General features: G+C 53.0%; 1 non-coding gene across 1 annotated transcript; it reads right to left on the bottom strand.

Moving 5' to 3' along the window:
* Nucleotides 1-10656: 10656 nt before the first annotated feature.
* TRNAK-UUU lies at nt 10657-10728 on the bottom strand. The gene has a single exon. It is a non-coding gene; the product is annotated as a tRNA-Lys (tRNA).
* Between the last annotated feature and the right edge of the window lie 4116 nt (nt 10729-14844).

Here is a 14844-nt window from a genome sequence, read left to right as displayed (position 1 = left end):
TGTCGAATGCCCCAACTGCCTGCACCGCTCTTCCTGGGGCTCAGGCTGGGGTTTGGGCTGCCAGCTCCCCCGCTGATGGGGGCAGGGCTCAGGCTGCCAGCCCCACTCTTCCTGTTACTCGGGCTGCCAGCCCCGCACAGAGCACTGGGTTTCAGGCTGCTGGCTGTCTTGCTGACCGCCAGGACTCGGGTTGCCAGCCCCAACTGCCCGGCCCCGCTCTCCCTGGGGCTCGGGGTGTCTGCCCTGCAACCGGGTCCCACCTGCTGTCTCCAGTGCCCGTGGTCCTCTGGCGAACCCCCTGTAATGTTCTGCAAACCCCCAGGGGTTCGCGAACCCCAGTTTGGGAACCACTGGTATAGAGCAGGGGTCAGCAACCTATGACACACGTGCCAAAGGTGGCATGCCAGCTGATTTTTGATGCTCTGGGGTTCCGGCTGCTGCCCCATTGCCAGCCGGGGTCCTGGCCGCCGGCCCCACTCAGCACCCACTGCTGGCCTGGGGACCCCCAAGGAACCCCAGGCTGGCAGCGGGCTAAGCAGGCCGCTGGCTGAGACCCTGGCTGAGCCACTCAACCCACTGCATCCAATGAAGTGGGTATTCACCCATGAAAGCTCATGCTCCAATACATCTGTTAGTCTATAAGTTGCCACAGGACTCTTTGCTGCTTTTACAGATCCAGACTAACATGGCTACCCCTCTGATACTCAACCCACTGTCGGCCTGGGGTCCCATTCACTCAGCTGGCAGCAGGCTGAGTGGGACTAAATTCAACGAAATAGGAAAACAAGAGCAACTAATGACAAAATGCAAGAACCTAGAGAGCCTCCTGAAGCACGTTGATAGTTTTGATTTAAATGGACTTGAACTGTATGAAGAACTGAGTACACTGACATCAATATTGCCACATGCAAAATCAATGATGGACATTGTACAGTTTATTCATACCAGCAAACTTGTTGAGATATATATATATATATATATATCCTAATGTGTACATTGCCACTCGTATTCTACTGACAATTTCTGTAACAGTAGCATCAGGAGAACAGAGTTTCTCAAAACTAAAGCTCATTAAAAACTATCTCCGCTCTACAATGAGTCAGGAACACTTGATTGGTCTTGCTATTCTTGCAATCGAACAAGACATCACTTTGTCTTTGTCATATGATGACATTACTGATTTTGCAGCCAAAAAAGCCAGAAAGATTGCTTTTAATTAAAAACAAATCCTTGTTTCAATACCTCTTCATGTAAATTTCCAATAAAAAGTTGACAAATTTAAAAAAATATATTATTTGCATCATTCTGTCAAATCAGAATTTTTTCTCTAGTGCTACTTCTTTAGTGCTAGTCCATCAGCACTACAGTGTGCTTCATTAAGTTAAACCAGTTTTAATAACATGCATGTGGCAAGTTTTCCAATACGGTAAGCTTATGTTTGTGTTGCTCAGAGCAAGTCAGGCACAGGGGCACCAGTTTAATAATCCTGCCTAGGGCACCATAAATCCTAAGGACAGCCCAACACACCAAGCGCGTGGTTGGGGGGCAAGCTGCAGGGGGGGGGCTCTGCTGGTCACCGCGAGGGCAGCAGGCACCCCAACCCCTCCCCCACCCTCCCAGAGCTGGGGGAGAACCCAGGAGTCCTGGCTCCCAGCCCCTCCCCCACTCTACCCCCCTCGCCCCACTCCCCTCCCAGAGCTGAGGGAGAACCCAGGAGTCCTGGCTCCCAGCTCTGCCCCTCCCCCGTATTTCCATATGGCTCCATCCAACAGCCCCGCCCCCAAGTGGGGAGAGACGAGGCCAAGGGAGAAGCAGGCGGGAGGGGGCGGGGCCGGGGCTCTCTGGGGGCGGGGCGGGGGTGAGGAGTTGCGTTGGGGGGGAGGTGTCTGGTTGACCCAGGGACCCGCCCTCACCTGGGCTGGAGAGGACGGAGGCGCCCCGGGGCAGGCTGGGAGTTGTAGTTCCTGGCTCGTCTGTAGTTCTCTCTCTCTCTCTCTCACACGCGGCCTCTATTGGAGGAGGGGCCGTAACTCGTCACTTCGCCGCACCCCTCCCCGCTCCCTGACTGGCGGAGAGAGCGCGGGACAGAGACTCGGCGCATGGGCCCTGCGGCCGTTGGGATTCGAATCCCACGTGCGATCCGGGCTGGGGGGGACACAGGGCAGAGGCAGCGCGGAGTGAAAGGGCTTCACTCCTGGGGGGCAGCAGCGGTGGGGGGGCTGAGCTGCCTGGGAGCAGCCCCACAAGCGGCCGCCTGGGGCCGCGGGGCCCCTCAGCCCCCCCCCCCAACCTGCCCTGGCAGTGTCCCCCCCCCCGCTGTGACCCTCCCGCCAGCCCCGCCCCCGGCATCCCCTCCCCCACCCTGTCCGCTCTGCCCGGCCTTTGCCTTCGCCCCCCCCATCCGCAGCGCCCCGACCCCCCCTGCTCCCCCTCAGCGCCCTGACCCCCCCTGCTCCTCCTCCTCCCTGTCCTCAGCACCCCACCCTCCTTCTCCTCCCCCTCAGCGCCCTGCCCCTAATTGATTCCAGCCCATGTCTCCATTGCTGGGCCCCACTTTCCCATCCCCCCCCTGCCCCAGTCCATCCCCAGGGTGTGAGGTTCCTCATCTTCCATCTCTGCTGCCCCCCAATCTGCCGGGTTCCCCTTTTCAGCCACTGGGGGGTCCTCCAACCCGCCCCCACCCATCCACTCTGGGCTCTAAATCCCACATTCCCACAATGCACCTCGGTAACCCCACCCTCCTCTGTCCCTATTCCCCCTAGTCCCTTCCCTGGGGTCCTCCTGGACACCCCAACCCACAGTCCAGCCCCCACATACATCCCAGTCACTCATTCACATGCTGAGCTAGTTCTTCAGGGACCCTCACTGCCCACCAAACTCCTCCATCCATGAGCCCCATGGACCTGTGGCCGGGAAGTGGGGGAAGCTCCCACTTTGGCTGGGCTGGGTGGGGGTGTTAATCTTTTCCTGGCTTGTGTGTGCTGAGCTCACAAAGGGTTTTTGCTCCCTTGGGGTGGGGGGTGGTTTTGGCCGAAGGTGACGTGGTTTGGTAGCCCTGTGGATGCTGTGTGATGTCTGGAATGGGGCGTGTGTGTTCCCATCGTGCCCCTTCCCCTCTGCCTGCAGAGCTGAGCATAGACAGGTCTGAGGAGCAGAGCAGGAGCTCTGGGAAGGAGAAGAGCAATATGAAGATGGAGTCTAAGACGAGGCCAGGTGACTTCTGTGGAGGGAGACATGCTGGACAGCGCCAAGGATTGGGGAGACAACCAGGTGTGAGCCCAGGCTGCAGATTTCTAATAGTAGCTGTGATGGCAGAATGGGAGGAGGGTTGAAGCCGGAGCCCTGGGGTGCGGGAGTAGCGAGAAGAGGAGTCTCGCCACCATTGCTTTTTCTTTTCCTCTTGTGTTGTGTTTCATACCAAGGGAAAAGAAGTCGCGGGGACGGAGTCCAGCCCCGAGGTGCGATGGAAAGTGAGCAAGAGCAGTGACAGCGTGAATCCTGTTGATGCCAGGCAAGACCTGCCCAGCTGGGATGAGAGTAGCTGTCTCTGTCGGTGAGAGAAGTATCTGGTTTGGGAAGGACTCTGGTCACAGCCCTCCTGGCTCCAGGCAGGGACTTCCCGTTACCTGGGTGTGGGTTTCCAAACTAGCTGGCTTCAAGGGATATGATGTTGCCATTTGCGAGGGCTGATCATCTCTCTGGCCAGGAGTGGTGTGTGCTCCCTAGCAGAAAGTTGGATCCATGAGGGTGACTCCCTGTTCTGAGTTTCTTTCTTCCTCCGAGGTTTCTCTCTCTGTGTTGGCCAACTTACACTCAAACTCTCTCTCTCTTAGTGTCCGCACTAAGTTCGGCATCAATATGGTGATCCCGGGGAACCTTGGGGTTCCCAGGTTGCCTAAGGAGGGGTGAACCGCCCCAGGTCAGGAACGGAGCCGGTCACAACTCCTGTGCTGATCAGTAGAGGGGTTGCACCTGTGAATAACCCCTGCAGCGTAGCCTCAGTGAGACATGATGCCGAATTTAGTGCGGACACCCGATCGGCACAGCCCCCAACTCCTGAGCTCAAGCGATTTGCTGGCCTCAGCCTCCCCCGGAGCTGGGATCACAGGCACCAGCCACGGGGCCTGACTGGTTACAGGGTCTCCCGCTTCCAACTTCAGGCTTCAGCCTGGGAGCTCTGCGCTCAGAGCTGGTGGAAGTGGAGCCTGGAACTGAGCTGATGCACTGAGGGTTATTTGCTCTGTGCGCTTCACATGGAGGTGAAAACATGGGGCACAGATCTTTGAGCACAACCCTTGTCCTGAGGAATGGGTGAGGCTGCATAAAGAGAGACCGGCTCTCCCTGGCGGGGCTGCAGAGGCTCTTCACAGGGGCAGTCCCATGGCCAGTCGGTACCAGAGTTTTGAAAGCCTCCTTTCCTGGGCTGACCTGGTTCCCCTCTCTCTAGGGGGACTGGCAACCCCAAACTTCCCAGAAACCATCATAGCGAGGCCAACCTAAGCACAGACACCTGCTCAGCACCCCGGGGTGCAGCCCTGAACTCCGGCAATCAGCTACGCCCAGCTGCCCACCCAACAAGTGTTACATGCAGGAGCCTTCGTGCCCCGCGTGTTCAGGTCCCTCCCAGCGCCAGCTTTAAACTCCGCTGCTCAGTTCTAAGCTTTGGCCACACGGGGGCAGCCTGGAGCTCAGCCAACGCCTCCCGTTGCTGGTTGCGTTTCCCGCTCCTCGTGGCAGGTTCACACCCCGCAGGCAGATCTCTGAACCGGAGCCGAACCGTTCCCCAAATCCAGCGCTTTAGCAGCCGCTTTGCTAGGAAAGCGCTGACGTCCCCAAGTAAAGTAAGAGCCAGAGCGCGGTGTCCAGGATCTTCTCTTGGGCCCCTCACCGTGGTGTCTGTCAGGCGCAAGGAGAAACCAGGGAAATGTTTTTATGGCGTTTCAGGGCAGAAGGGGCCATTAGCTCAGCTACTCTGACCCCCAAATAACACAGGACAATGAATTACACCAAGGCACATATTGATCCCAAAGACCTGGCATTAGACTTGTTGGTGCCTGGGGCTGAAACCAAAAGTCTGAGCCCCACCACCCAGCGACCCCCGTGGCTTTGCTTCAGCAAGTCTCCTTCTCCAGGTCTCTCTTTGAGGACTGAGAGAGTATTCGGGTTCATGTACGTGAGTGCCAGGAGGAACCTCTTTCGAGTTTTCTCCTTCCCTTTTCCTGATTTTACTAGAAAACAGCCATCCCTGTTTAGAAGGTAAGAGCCTCCTCGAGGTTTGAAACCTGTTCAGTCTGATCCATCTGGTGACTGTTGAATTCTAGGCATGGAAAACACGAGCTTAAGGAGGCAGAATTTTATTGCGCACCTTGGATTTTGTCCATTAGAATCACTGGGGTCATTAGGGTTTGTCCTTTTGGTTTCACCTTTTCCTCCATCCATCCCTTCCACCTTTCTCTTTGTCTCTTGCTTCTTTTGTCCTTTCTCCTGTTCCCCTCCCAACACCAGGAGGGGTGTGCATATGTGTCTCAGGGGAATGCTCTGCAGCTCCCACTGTGGGAGGTCCACCCGAAATTGTGGGGCTGAAATAGTGCTCAGGCAGTGATTCCCACCGGTGACCTGGGCCGTCCTTTGGGCGAGAACCCTCAGCCTCCCATCCTCAGTCTCTACCCTGATTGGCTGAGCAGGGGGTTATTGACAGGGAGGAGACTCAGGTCCTTGTTGTTCTCTTTTAAGCCCAAGGAAATAAGTCAGAACCTGTTATATGTTTGATGAATTTTGCTGCTTCTCTGCATTAATGGTCTCTGAGCAGTTCATGATTCTCTCTAACATTGCAGTTCTCCTCAAATACTTGCTGAATATTTATTGTGCACTGTTGTTGGTCTGGAGCTCATCTGAGAGCACTTTACTCAGGTCATTCAGTGTCTGAAATTCAAGATCCGATGGTTAGTTTGAAAATCAGGGCTCTTGGGTCCTATTCCCAACTCTGCCACTGACTGGCCGTGTGACCTAAGACAAGTCAATTCTCCTTTCTCAGCCTTAGCTTCTTCCTCTTTCAAGTAGGGATAATAATGATCCGCTCCTACCTACCTCACGGTGGGTGGGGATCCATTTGAGAGTATCACTAGGAGTAGTGTGTAATATGCGGTGTCCTATCACGTTTACTCCGAGCAGATTATGACATAATAGAATAGCTGAAATAGTCTATTTGATGTGTATTTTTTTATTTTGAAATTGTTAAGAGCAGCAATTACTTAGCTCAGACTGAAGCATCTTATCTAATGTTTGAGATCTAAGTGTCTCCTCTTTGTGTGCGACGAGACAATTTAACACACTCTGACAAACAGGAGATGCTTTTGTTTTGCAACAAAATATTTGTGCAAAGAACTTTCATCCCACTTGTTTTGATTTCGAGAAACAAACTGGTTTAGTCTGAAGGGGATTTTCTGACAGAAATGGTTTCAATGAAATTTCCCCACCATCTCGATTCCTGGGCTCTAGCCCTTTCTCTGGGTTTTTTTTGTCCATTAGAACAGGAGTCAGGACTGTTGGCTTCTCTTTCTGGCTCTGCCACCACCTTGCTGTGTAGGCCCTTGGGAAGGTCACTTCCCTTCTTTGTACTTCAGGCTTCTCCCCAACTGTCCAATGAGAACAGGGACAGTTCTCGAACTCTGGGCAGTCATTTTCAGCCGGGCCCCGGCAGGGATAACTTAAAATTTATATAGATATATATATATGTATATATAAAAAAGACTTTCATTCCTTAGGAACCGGTTCCCTATAAAAAGTTCTGATTTAAGGGATGTGCCACAGTATGTATTTTTTGTACCAATAGCGTTACCATGCGTCCGTATTTTCCCAGGAGGAATTTTTAAATTTTAAAAATTCCTCCTAGACAGTGATTTAAGAACCAAAAAGCCTGACATGTCCAGGAAAATACGGGTGTATGTTAACCCTACCTAAAGTTCTTTTTTAAAAAGATGGGCCTGAACTAGAAACGAGCTCCGTTTCACATGTGTGGGTCCCTGCCACTCCCTGGGGGTGTGCTAGGGTGACCAGATGTCCTGATTTTATAGGGACAGTCCCAATTTTTGGGACTTTTTCTTACATAGGATCCTTATAACCCCCACTCCCATCCCGATTTTTCACACTTGCTGTCTGGTCACCCTACGGTGTGCACATGTGTGGGTCCCAGCTGCTCCCTGCCCCCCTCATTGAAGCAGGTGTGCAGGGTTACTGCCCTGGGAACTGCAGGGCAGCAGTGGACATGGGGCTGGCTGGAGGCAGGGCAGGGGCTGACTGGAGGTAGGGTCTGGCTGCAGGCAGGGCAAGGGGTGCGGGGCTGGCTGGAGACAGGGTGTGTGGGGCTGGCAGGCTTCAGGCAGGGTCACAGGGGGGTGCGGCAGGGGTTGGCAGGGCTGGAGACAGAGGAGTGTGGGACTGGCTGGCTTCAGGCAGGGGAGTGCAGCAGGGGTTGGCTGGAGACAGGGCAGGAGGTGCAGGTCTGGTTGCAGGCAGGGCAGGAGTTGCAGGGCCGGTGGTGTAGGGCTGGTGCGGGCAGGGGGGTGTGGGGAGCTGGCTGGCTTCAGGCAGGGCCGCAGGGGGTACGACAGGGGTTGGCTGCAGACAGGGCACAGGGTGCAGGGCTGGCTGCAGGGGGTGCGGGGCTGGTGCAGGCAGGGTGTGCAGCAGGGGCTGGCTGTGGGCAGGGGGTGCAGGGCTGGCTGGAGGCAGGGGCTGGTGCAGGCAGGGCAGGGGTGCGGGGCTGGGGGCAGGGCAGGGGGTGCGGGTACAGAGGGTACAGCCCACCCTGTACGGTAAGTGCCCCCTCCTCCCTCCGTCAGCACCGGGGTAGCAGCAGCAGCCTGGGGCTTGGGGGCTATTTAAATGGCCCGGGTCTCCCCTGCTTCCACCGCCCCAGCCCTGTAAATAGCTGAGGGAGCCCTGGGGAAGCGGCGGGGCTCTGGGGGCTATTTAAAGGGCCAGGGCGGTAGAAGCAATGGGAGCCCTGGACTTTTTAAATAGCCCCTAGAGCCCCACAGCCCTACCCCAGCCCTATCCCAGCCCCTGCTGGGAACCCCAGGCCCTTTAAATTGCCCCCTGGGGAAGCCGGGCCACCCCGGTACAGCTCTTGCCAGTACGCAGTACCAGGGCTTGGGCACGGGGCCCTCTTAGGGGTGGGGCCTGATTCAGGGGAATCAGGAGAATCGGCCTAAAGCTGGGGTGGGGTGGGGGTGGGGGTGGGGCAGGACTTGGTCCCATTCTGGGCACTACCAAAAATTATACAAACCTGCCGCCCCGTCCAGCCCAACCTTCTGCTGATGCACCTCAGCCCCCACCCATGCAGGGTTTGAAGCTTCCGTTGCTTAAATTCCAGGACACTGAGGGATTTTCAGCTCCCCTTTGCCCACAGGGAGCTTTCACCCCACTCCCAGCCAGGTTCTTGTCCATGGGATCACTGTAGGGGGGCTGGGTCCCGCTGGGTCTTTTCTCTCTCTGTGACGGGCCAGGGTGCAATAACTGGGGCATCTGAGCACCCAGGACCTTCTGTGGGGCTGCCATTCCCCTTCCCCTTCTGTGGTCTCGTCTGTCATTGACTCCAGCCTTTTTTCTAACCATCGTCAGCACCATCCCAAGCAAGCTGCACTCGCCTCAAAAAGACAGTGTCCCCTGCTGGGCGTACATCACTGACCTCCCTCCTCTCTGAGCACTGACTGCCCCTGTGTTTCCTGGCCTCTCAGTCTGTGCAGATGGGACCTTTCCCTCCAGTGCTGGAGGATTCACCCTTCTCATCTACCCTTGTCCCAAGCAGCACAGCTGGTGGGAATCTTAAATGTACAGAGGAGACATAGGAGCAGAAACGCCCACCGACCTTCCATGCAATTGGCACTTGCCCCTCACTGAGCAGGATTGAAACTCCTGCAGGGAGACTGCTGGGCCACATTCCCTCTGGGCATGAGCAAAGCAGCAGGGTGAAAAAATCAACCTGGAGATGCAAGCCAGGACCTCATACATGCAAAGCATGTGCTCTACCACTGAGCTACATCCCCAGATAGTCTTTGTTTGCTATGGGTTACACCAGGGGTAGGCAACCTATGGCACGTGTGCCGAAGGTGGCACATGAGCTGATTTTCAGTGGCACTAACACTGCCCAGGTCCTGGTCACCAGTCTTGGGGGCTCTGCATTTTAATTTAATTTTAAATGAAGCTTCTTAAACATTTTAAAAAACCTTATTTACTTTACATACAACAATAGTTAGTTATATATTATAGACTTATAGAAAGAGACCTTCTAAAAACATTAAAATGTATTACTGGCATGCGGAACCTTGAATTAGAGTGAATAAATGAAGACTCGGCACAGCACTTCTGAAAGGTTGCTGACCCCTGGGTTACACTCAGAGCCCTCTTGTTTCCAGAGCATCCAGTGGCCTAAAAGCAGCATGGGGAACACATTCCCTGCTCTGAGGGCCAAACCTGCTGTCCTGGAGGCTGCTGGTTCTTAGGGGTCACTTTGCAGCAGGGCCAGATTCGATGTGTGGGGCAGAGAGAGTGGGTGCCCTGGGCTCAGGGTGCAGCGATGCACTCAGCCCTCTCCCCTGCATTGGGTGGGGGGTGCTGCCACCCCCTGCTGGAAGGTAATGGGAGGGGAGGGGCGCTGTGAGTCGCTCAACACCTGACCCTGGTGGCAGAAGTGGTGTGGGAAGCTCCAGGTGTTTCTAGGATCTGCTATTGCCACCTGCCTGTGAAGTCCAGCTTTCCCCAGCACATTCACTGCGGTGCAATTGGGTCACTGTTTCCATGGCTGAACAGCAAAGATTCACTCCCAGTTTCCCTTCTATCGGCAGCAGGATTAGCCTGTGTCGGTGGTTAATGAGGTGGATCTAGTTGTAGATTGTTATTCATTCCCCACCTTGACAATTCACACAGTCCCTTTCCTACTCAAATCCCTAGCACCTCGGTGATCCTGGTGGCAGGGGTTGGGTCCTGAGATTTTCAGGGTTCTTTCCCCCTCCACCTGGAGTGAACTCAGCTTTTCCCCCATCCCAGACAATCCATGAAATAACAACAGGGGCATAAAGAAAGAGGGGAGGGAACATCTCACGGCCAGGGCTGGATGTGCCCAGGGCCCCCTGCTTGTCCATTGTTTCCATGGAATTTGGCCCCCTGCTTTGCACAAGGGACAGAGAAAGATCTTGCTGTTCCTGTGTCTGCAAAGAAAATTGTGCTTCCCTAGGAAAGAGAGGTGGGAAATGGCCCCGTGGTGGGACAATAGCCTCAGGATTAAGACCTAAGGACTCAGGCTGAGAACTGATAGAACTGCACTCATCTGGGATTTAACAAATTGTCTTTCATGGAGCAGGGCCACTTCCAGTGTTTTCGCCACCTCAAGCAGAAAAATAAAATAAGAAAGCTGCAATCAATGGCAGCTCTACCTCTGCTGGCAAGTCCTTCCCTCCAAGAGGGACTGAGAGGGCCGAATTGCCGCTGAAGCCTCCTCTTTCCATTGGCCGCCCCAGGGACCTGCTTGCTGCGCTGGTGCCTGGAGCCGGCCCTGCCATGGAGACACTGGGAAGATGGGGGAATCAGGAAAATAACATGGATTTATTTACATTGCAAGTGAAGAATAACTGAAGCTTTTTTGGTTTAAAGTCATTTTTCCCTGACTGGGAATTGAACCCAGGCCTTGGCAGTAAAAGTGCCAAATCCTAACCACTAGACCACCAGGGAGGTGATTATGGTGTTTTTCTTCTCACTTATACTACACTTTCTTAGGCTACTTTCTATCCACTTTCTGAAACTGCTCCATTGTCCACTCCCTGAGGGGCTAGGAGCAGAAAGTGCAGGAACCCCTGTGCTCAGGGTCACAACCTGAGCCCAACCCAAGTCACTGAAACAAACTCAAATCATACTTCCTCCAGCAGGACCACAGAGACACACAAAAAAAACCCCATGAGGAACAATCCTCCTCTGCCTTCATTTACCCCATCGCAACCCTCTCAGCAGCCCGCTCTTGCGGGAAGGACACTGAGCTGATAGGAGCTCTGGCATAGAGACCAAGGGAGGGGTGTTGCTCCCCCTGGGTGTGAGCTGATCACAATCTGACTCCATGTAACGGGGCTCTGAGCTTTGCCATCTTGTGAGTTCTGAGTGCTGACCACCCCCCCAGACCCTTCTGCTGGGAGCATGGGGATTGCACAACAGCTGCAAGCCCTTTTCCCGTCTCCTTGTCCTCCTCGGCTTCCCCAGCCCTTCCCCACAAATGGTTCTATCAGGCGCTGGAGGGATCTAAGGACCTGCAGGTTTCCCGAACCCACCTCTTAAGGCAAACAGTGATTCCCTTCTCTGACACTCCTGGGCCTGGGCTTCTTTTGAGTTTTTCCCCAGGGGACCTGATTCCCTGTGAAAATGTTTGTGTGGCATGTGGGGAACTCAGACTCAGACTCTCCCCCACTAGATGAGTCCAACAGCACCTCCCCTTGGTGGGAGAATCCTAAATTCCAGCCTCCCACCCTGGTTACTCTGACCAGCTGATGGCGACAGCATGCTAAATCAACCCCAGCTCTCTGGTCTAGAAAGCAGCATCTAACCAGCCTTGTAACAGCTCTGGTTTGCTCGCTGGAGACATAACAAACCAGGAAAGAAGGCAAATGTCAGACAGGGAACCTCAGCTCACAAATAAACACCCTCAGGCTCCTTCTACACTGCGACTGGGCAGTTGACTGACTTTAAATCTAGCTAGCTCAGTCGGTAGAGCATGATGGTCTTTCAGGGTGTGAAAAACCCCAAAACCAGTATAATTAAGCTGACCTAAGCCATGGTTAGATAGTGCTAAATGAAAGGAAAAATTGTTCTGTCAATGTAGCTATTACAGGGATGGAAAACCCCTCCAGTCACTGTAGCAACTGTCTACTCCACAGTGCTAGAGCAGTGTCATAGCAGCATTTTAAGTGTAGCCAGCCTCACAGTGAGACCAGATCTGGCTCCAGTTTGGCTTTGTGGACACTCAGGTACTAGCAACATACTAATGCCTCCATAGTTGGCAGGATTCAAACCTGTGTGGGGAGACCCCAATGGATTTCTAATCTAGCACCTTAGCCACTCAGCCACAAGTACTTAATGTACAGTTATGTCACTACACCATGATTCTGTTCTCACAGAATTGTCACTTCAAATGGCTCAGACCAGCTTCCCCAGCACACTCACGGCTGTGCATTAGTGTAAGTGTGTCCTTGGCTGAACAGCAAGAGTTCCTGCCCATTTCCCTTCCAGCTGGAGCAGGATGAGAGTGTGTTTGTGGTTAATGACATTGCTATAGGTTGTTGTTCATTCCCCACACTGACAATTCAGACAGTCCCTTTCCTATTCGAATCTCCACCATATCATTCCAACAGCCGGGGTCAGGATTTCTCTGGGCACTGAAATGTTTCAGGGGGTTGAACTCAGCCTTGCATTCCATCCCTGATGTTTCATGGACTAACAGCAGCATAAAGAAAGAACTGAGCCAATATCTCACTGTCAGAGGTGAAGGTGGCCACGTCCCCTCTGTCTGACCATCACCATTGCAGGAGAGAAGGTTTCAATGGAATCGAATGCCCTGGCTCAGACAAGAGACACAGGGAGGTTTTGCTGTTCATGGATCTGTGCAAAGGAAATTGTGTCTCTGTGTGAAATTGAGGAGGGAAATGAAATGTTCACATGGTGGCCCAGGGCCCTAACAAATGTGCGTGAAGGAGTCGGGCTGGAAAATGATTTTACAGGAGTTCGTATCAATTTATTGCCCTGATTAAAATCTATGGCTAAAAGGAAGCCACTGTTGTTAGTACTTGAACCTGTGTAGGGACACCCCAGTGGGTATCAAGTCCATCGCCTTAACCAGGGATAGTCGATTATTTTATCAAGATCTAAATTTCTTGGTCAAGATATAGTCAATGTCTAGACTCCAGAGAAAATAATACACTGATGATAATAAAAAGAATTTAGAAATAATTTGCAGTCACTATGGGCATAACTATGATGATTGTTTCGTGTTTCACTCTTTATATCTGGCACCACTGCCTTTCCCTTTAGTCTTGTAGTTTACGAAGGGTAAAACTAAACATCTCTTCAGATACAAGGGAGTGTTTGTGTTCATTCCTGTTAGCTACACAGGGGTTTCATGTAGCTGCTTTCAATCCTCCGGCTCTGCCCTGATAAGTAACATTTCAGGGTGTCACTGAACTGAAGGAGGGAGATCATTTTTTGACAGATTACGCCGCCTCTTAAAGGTGTTTGTCTGGCTGGCAGCCCTGGTTCCCAGGACTCTCCTGAGGGAAGAAAGATTCTGTGCAAAATACTAAAACTTTTAACAGAGAGGAGGGAAAGGCCATGGCCACATGATGGGGCCAGTATGTACGACAACATGGTTCTTTTATATGGGATGACTCTGAACATTGACTGATCTCCACTCCCTTGGATTTGAGGAGATGTTTAGTTGTGCACTTAGGAACCTATAAGGCTGAAGCAATGTTATGGATGGTGACACTTTGATTGAAGGGTTATTTAATGTTGTAGAAATTGTTAAAAACACTTAGCTTCAACTGGAACTGCCTGTTATTAAAGGCTGGTTTCACCACGTCAGTTCCATAAGCTCTGCTAGAAATGCCCTGGGTTCTCTCCTGCCTCGGTGGGAACTGCAGGGAATCGTCCCCTGCTGCCCTTGGCTCCAGGCTGGTTTTTCTGGGGAGGAGACGTGGAATTGATTTGTTTGTTGTTGAGAAGGGAGCCAGGCCAGTTCTCAGGGAACGAGAACTCCCAGCATCTTCCCAGCCCACCAGGCTGCTGCCCTGTCCCAGCCTCTGTTCCCCTGGGGGCCCTGCGTGTTTGACTCTAGAGCAGGCCGGGAGCAGCAGCTGAGGCAGAGGACAGCCTGGGCCGGGCAGATAAGAAGGAGTTTAGCAAGCAAAAAAGGTAAAATGGCAGTGGAGTGTTACCTTGGACTCAATGGCATTTCTCCATTGGTCTGTCTGCTTTGGGGCAGGGACAATAACACGTCCTGCTGCTTTCGTTATTTCAAAGGGCGGTTCAGGATTTTCATTCTCACACACGGTGCACAAAGCAGGACTCAACCCTCGGTGCAAACTAAATGAGCTGCTCACAGATTCTGGCAGCCACAATGAGCATTTGGGTGAGAGCTCAGACCTGCCCCTGTCCCAGAGGGAGGGGGTCATCTGTGTGGGGACTGGAGCACTGACCTACCTGCTCCTAAGTCCCAAACGTTCAGTAACTCTGTTATCAGTGCCTTATCTTAAAGCATAAGAAAAATGACACTGGGCTAGACCAAAGGCCCATCTAGCTCTGAACCTTGTCTTCTGACAGGAGCCAATACCAGGTGCCCCAACAACCAATCAACAAGGTACCACTGGAAGTTGAACCCAGGATCTCCTGTTTACAAAACAGATGCTTTAGCCAGCTAAGCCATGGTGCCTGTGGGTGGCTAAAACACACTGTCTGCCTACACCTGACTCCCTGCCATCGCCACCAGGGCCTGACAAGCTTTGCTTGTGTTTGGATTCTGCAAAGCAGAGGAGCAGGTGAGGTTTTCCTTGCAAGTTGTGTGTGAATGAATCTTTGGCCAGGTCTGCACTACAAAGTTGTTTCAGCAGAATTATATTGCTCAGGTGTGTGAAAAACACACAACGCTCTCTCAGTCGGTAGCTTGTGGCTGGTGTACACACTGCAATGCCATGTCTGGCGACAAAACTGCCCTGTTTTGCTGACAAAATAAAACGACTTCAATGAGGGGGCTAGAGCTTTTTGCAGTAAACTTAAAGTGACAGAGTAGATGCTGCTGTTCATTATATCACC

The sequence above is a fragment of the Mauremys mutica genome, unplaced genomic scaffold (assembly GCF_020497125.1).
Source record: "Mauremys mutica isolate MM-2020 ecotype Southern unplaced genomic scaffold, ASM2049712v1 Super-Scaffold_100120, whole genome shotgun sequence".
In the NCBI taxonomy this organism is placed as follows: Eukaryota; Metazoa; Chordata; order Testudines; family Geoemydidae; genus Mauremys; species Mauremys mutica.
The sequence above is the reverse complement of the archived record's forward strand: the minus strand, read 5'-3'. Positions and strand labels throughout refer to the sequence as shown.